The sequence below is a fragment of the Pteropus medius genome, unplaced genomic scaffold, assembly GCF_902729225.1.
Source record: "Pteropus medius unplaced genomic scaffold, Ma_sr-lr_union100, whole genome shotgun sequence".
Classification (NCBI taxonomy): domain Eukaryota; kingdom Metazoa; phylum Chordata; class Mammalia; order Chiroptera; family Pteropodidae; genus Pteropus; species Pteropus medius.
In genome coordinates, this window is record NW_024342471.1 from 27,091,147 (window position 1) to 27,097,185 (window position 6,039).

Here is a 6,039-nt window from a genome sequence, read left to right on the forward strand (position 1 = left end):
CTGTCACGAATGGTCTGGACTCCGTCTGGGAGCTGTGGGACTTGGGATGGGCGGCCGGACACGGCAGCTGGCAGAGCAGAGTGTGCATGTATGTGGGTGGGCACATACGTGTGCATGCGCTGCGTGCGCACGTGTGTGTGCACGTGTATTGCATGGATGTGCGTGTGTGTATATGCACATGCGTGTGGGGATGGGTTGTGTGTGCATGTGTGTGGGTGGACACGTGCGCGTGTGTGCATGTGTGTGGGTGGACACGTGCGCGCATGTGTGCATGTGTGTGGGTGGACACGTGCGCGTATGTGTGCGTGTATGCGTGCACATGTGTCTCAAGAAACGGGACGGAAGGCGCTCCAGCCTGGGCCGCTCCCCACACACCCGACTCTGGCAGAGCGGTGGCCGGGCTGGGCGGCGGCCCATGTGAGGCGCCCGCCGTGTCCGTGTCGTGCTCACGCCTGCTGTCAGCACGGTCCCAGATGGAGGCAAGGGTGCGACGTGTGGGTTTCTGCTCCCCCAGGAGGCCCCTTGCCACCTCGCCCCCACCTCGGCAGGCGCGAGACCCTAAGGTCGGGGCCCCCTTCGGCACCTCGTGCCCTGGCGACTTCACCCAGCCCCGCGGGGGGGCGCCTGGGCCCTGGGGGTTTCCGGGAGCACCGCCCCCCAACCCCTCTGCCTCCTCAGCCCGCATTCGCACATCGTCACGGCACTGCTGTGACACCTGCACCTCGGCCACGCCGCATCTCCCTCAGCCTCACCCACGACTCCTCTGAAACGGCTCCTTCCCCCAGCCCTGGGCACACACCTGGGCTCGGCCGCCTCCGGACCTGCCCAGGGGACCAGCCGCCCCTTCCCGGCTCCTACTCCGCCGTCTCGCTCCAGCGAGGACACTCCCAGAGCCCTCAAGTGAGGCGCCAGCCCCCCTCAGAATCAGTCTTTGGGGGCGTCCGTGCCCCCCAGGCCCCAGGTCCCACTCGGGCCTGAGCGAGGCCCAGCTCTCCTCCGTGTGTCCGGCCTGTGGCTCCCAGCGGCGGGGGGCTGGTGGCTTGGTCTCCTGGAGAAGCAGGCCGTGGCGGTCACAGTGCTCAGCAGATACTCTTGAAAGGAATGATGATCAAAGTAGAATGGAAGGCCCGGCTGGTGGCACCACCAGCTGGAGGGGCCTCAGGGCGCCAGCCAGTCCTGACCTGTCCAGAGGCAGGGGCCTCGTTCGCCCCCTGGGTTTGTGTGGCCAGGGCTGGCGCCCGAGCAAATGGCCCCCTGTCTCGTTGCACCTCTGCCCCCTTGTCCGCTGGAGACCGTCTGCGAAGGCTGGGGACAGTGGCCTTCGGGATCCCCGGACGTGCCCTGCCTGCTCCAATGCTGGGAGAACCCACCGGTTGTTTTCTGACTCTGCCCTGGACCTGGGCGTTCAGGCGCCACCTCCCGTGTGAGCCGGGAGCCCCGCCATCCTGGCTCTGACCTCCCTGGTGCTGCCAGGGGCCCGGGGGGCCCGCAGTTGCAGCCACAGGGCACTGGGGGGCAGCACAGACACGTCCTGGGAGTCAGGATCCCTGGGAACCAGCGTCCTACACCGACCCCCCCGCATGACTCCAGGTCCCCATCCCCAGCTGGCATTTGCTCCCCAAGAATGCAAGGTGGAGCGGGGTGTCTCCTCTGCACGGTGACTGTGAGCTGTCCACAAATCCTGACCCGGCCACCTCCGTCAGCCATGAGCTGGGCAGGCCGCTGGCTGAGCGGAGAGCCAGAAGCCTGCTGAGTGACAGGGAGAGGGCTCAGGGGGAGGGTCACGGGGCCTAGGACAGGGAGCGTGGCGGTCGAGGGACTGACCCCCAGACAGTGCCCGGGACACCGTTAGCTCCCCTACACCCTCCCCCCGACGGAGGACCCCGCTCCCCCCATGGGGGGGCAGCAGTGCCTGGCGGAAGCCCAGCTCTGGGTCCCCGCATTCCCGTCTCTGCCCTCGAACGGGCGGGGCACTTGTTCGGAGCTCACACTTCGCTTTGTTGTTAAAGGGTGTTATTGAAATGTAAATCACAAGCTGGCAACTCGCCCTCAGGAGCCAGATGGTCCGGCGGGGTGGGGGAGGGGCGTCCCAGAGTTCTGCAGCCACCGTCCATCCTCGTTGCCAGAAAGCTCCATCGAGGCAAAAGGACACACACACACCCCCCACCCTGAGGCCACAGCACCCCCAGGCTCTGGATTTGCAAGGCCTGTGGATGGAATCGCACACCGGTGGCCTTCGGGCTGGCGGCTCACTGACCCTGACAGCCGTGCTTCCGGGGTCAGAACAGGGTGAGTCGATGTTTCTGTGCAGAGCTCCGAGGACGCCTCACCTGGTCACCCCAAGATCCCGAGGTGGCCCCTGTCTGCTCTGAGGCGAAGGCGCTCGCTCCCCTGCTGGCTCCTGGGGGCACACAGACGAGCCGTGGCAGCCGCCGCTCGGGGGATCATGTGCGCTCAGGCTCATTTTAATCGGCAGCACATCAGACAGGCACATGAGATCACCGTTAACGGGCGTCCTACGCATAATGCGTTGTGTTCTCAGCTGCCTCCCGCGGTAATTACATTCCGCTGCGTTTAATTCATAACTCGATCGTTTAGTCCTACTGCCGCTGAGGGACGGCTGCTGGCCGTGCACAGCGGGGTCGAGGCCCAAACTCCCGTGGCTCTCGCGGGAGCTCCCAGCAGGCAGCTCCTGACTCTGGGTCAGGACCGAAGCCAGCTGGGGAGGCTGCCGGGGCGGCTGCCGGGGCGGTGGGGACGCGGTGAGGATGCGGATGGAGAAGCAGAGCCCAGTACGGCATGGGGTACATCACGACTCCAGTGTGATAAGTCAGCGTGTGGCGTGCGCCCACCCGCACGAGGCAGGGCCGGGCACGCAGACACGCGGGCTCAGGTGTGCGTGGTCCTGGGCGTCCCACTTACGCGTCCCGTGCCTCGGTTTCCCCACCTCCGAAATGGGGCGGAGACCGCAGTGTCGACTTCGGGGGTGTACAGACCAGACGAGGACTGGGATGTGGCGGACGCGTTTACGAAATAATTAAAATAACCACCGTCCTCGCTGACACATAAGGAAACCGAGGCACAGCGCTGAACGACCAGCCTGTGTCCGTCGGGACCTGCAGGATGTGTGTGTGCCTGTGTGTGTGCATGTGTGTCTGTGTGTGTCTGTGTGTGTGTGTCGTGTATATATCTGTGATCTATGTGTCGTCTGTCGTGTGTCTGTGTGTGTCTGTGTGTGTCTGTGTGTATCTGTGTATATATCTGTGTGTCTTTGTGTGTCTATGTGTGTGTGTGCATGTGTGTCTGTGTGTCTGTGTGTGTCTGTGTGTACCTGTGTGTGTGCGTGCGTCTGTGTGCCTGTGTGTGCCTGTGTGTGTCTGTGTGTGCCTGTGTGGTGTGTCGTGTATATATCTGTGTCTGTGCGTCGTCTGTGTGTGTGTTCGCACGTGTTCATGTCTGTCTGTGTCTCCACCCCACTCTGCCCTCCCGCGTGGCTGGGGTCTCTGCAAGGACTTCCTAGTGGTCTTGGACCCCAGGACCTTCCAGAAGGCCTTGGAAAGTCTCGGAGGCCGATGAAGAGGAAGCTGACACACGGGGACCCAGCTGTGTCCCAAGCAGAGGGAATCTTGACCTCTCCACCTGAGGCCTGTGTCCATCCACCCGGCCCTCGCTGATAGGGTGACGGCGTCCAGTGGGGGGAGGAGGTAGGTGTCCCTGGGCACTGGGGGAGGCCCCTCACCCCCGGCCCCTCACCCCCGTGACTGGGGCAGGGGTGTTGCTGAGGGAAGCCCTCAGGGCGAGGGCCCTGCAGGGGCAGCAACGTGGCCACGGGGCAGAGACCCCGCCCCCCACCCGCTGCCATTCCCCCTGCCCCTGTGTGGCAGGTGAGTTGGCCCAGGGAGCAGCCCTCCACCCACCCCTGACAGGAGCTGCCCTCAGTGAGACACGCCGAGGTGGGGGCCACACGTCCCAGGACCCGCCTACACTGCGGCCAGCGCCCGGCCCGGCGGCCACCTCCCTGCTGGCCTCACCTACGTGCCCACAGCGCTGCTGCGGTCTCCTCCCCATGCGCAGCCTACACGTGACTTCCTGTCCCACGTCCGACTCGGGGAGCCCCCTAGAAGACAAACAGCAGCAGCACAGCTCCCTGGTCACTCCAGTGTCCTATCGGTTCCCACCGCGGCCCCGGGAAGCAGGTCAGTGTCCTGCCTCATTTTCCACGGAGGACACGGCGGACTCGGAGGACACGGAGGACTCGGAGGACTCGGAGCTCGCGAGAGGCTGTCACGTGCTCACACTCAGTCCACCTGGCAAGAGCCAGGAATCGGCCCAGCCCCCCGACTCTCGTGCCCTCCTCTGAGCATGCGAGGCTTTGTGGGAGCAGCAAGCACCCCACCAAGGGAGCGGGGAAGCGACCCCTCCCATCCCCGGCCTGCCGCCCGGCCTCCGGGACCCCGCGTGCTCCTGCTCCCCGCCGTCCGCGGTCGGCTTCCATGTCGCTGCGTGAGGGGCGCCCGGGACCCAAGCCCACGTTCATCTCTCCACGACGGACGTGCCCCGCGGGGTCCGGGTCTGGCTCGGCGACTTCACGGGCGGAGAACGTGCTTCGGTAAACACGTTTTTATTTTCACCCGGATTCATTCTGTCACCCCGGCTGCAGCAAACGCCGACACCCACAAACGGAGAGAGAACAGCGCCCACCGGCCGCTCCCACAATCCCGGACTCACAGGTGACCCCGTCTCGCCCACTCCGCATCTCCCCCCAAATTATGGTTTTGCTACTTTTTGAAAAAGCAAAAACCCCTCATCCATCCATCGGCCACGTAAGAACAGAGTCAACCGTGGGTGTCGCCGGTTTCCCACGACTCTCGTTTCAAGGGAGGTTCTCGGGGGACCCGCCGGCGCCCCACACCTCCCGGTCTGGGTGACGGGGCGGGAGGTGGCGGGGCCTGGGGACCCTGCCAGGTGCAGGTCCTGCGGTGTTTCTAAAGAAGCAGCACCAAGACCCTAGAATTGTTTCCTCAAAATCTTTTCTGTGAGCAGCTTGGGTGGACGTGCTGCTGTGAGGCCGATCGCCGGCTGTCACCGGAAGAGACGAGTCATTCCCCGTCCCCACCGGACAGAGGAGTCTTCACCATCGAGCCTGAAATTTCTGAGACGACGAGGACCCATCCATGTGTGACACCATCGTCAGTCTCCAACGGGTTACAGAGAAACAAAACCCGGCTCGTTCCCAACACTGCCCCGCCTTTGCCCCGTCCTCACGGATACGGGACTGAGGACCCAGGTGGCACCAGGCCCTACAAGAGACCAGGCACTTGGGTGCAGCCAGTGGAAAGCAGGTCAAACCAGAGTTTGAGGAAGGGCGGTGTGGGCGGGGCAAGTGTCAGTCACCGCAGGGTCAGAGGTCAGAGCCCTGTCACCCGGGCTCTGTGCCCTGCCCATCCCCGGCTCTGCCCAGAACCAGCTTAGCAACCAGCCAGAGGTGCCGGCCCCCCCCACAAGGGACTCCGAGTGACCAACGCAGATGACACGTGTAGCCCTGGACCCATCCTCCGGCCGTGGGAACAGCGGCTCAGATGACCACGGGCAGGAGAGGCGAGGCCAGCCCTCCCCAGGCCACGTGGGGTGGCTCTCAGGAGCCGAGACCCCCCCAGCAGCCTGGGCATGGGGGGTGCACCTTGGATCTGGACAAGCAAAACCCACAGATGTCCCCTCTGGGGTCAGTGCTAGCTGTCCCCGCAGACAGCACTGTGTAGCGTGTCGTGAGCCTAACCAAGGAGCAGCGGGCTCCCGTCCAGGGGACAAGCCTGTTAAACAAGGTGGCATTTGACAGAGATTGCAGGAGCCTGACTCCGGGACTCGGGGGCCGTTAGGGATGGCGGCACACGATTATTCGCCTGGCGACATCCAACGGCCTCGGCTGTTTTTAAAACATAAGTGGGATCACGCATCTTCTCTCTTAGCCACGGCGTCCACGCTGCATGGTGCACATTTAGCATAGTCTGCGGCCATGCGTGCGTGTGTGAGTGTGTGTGT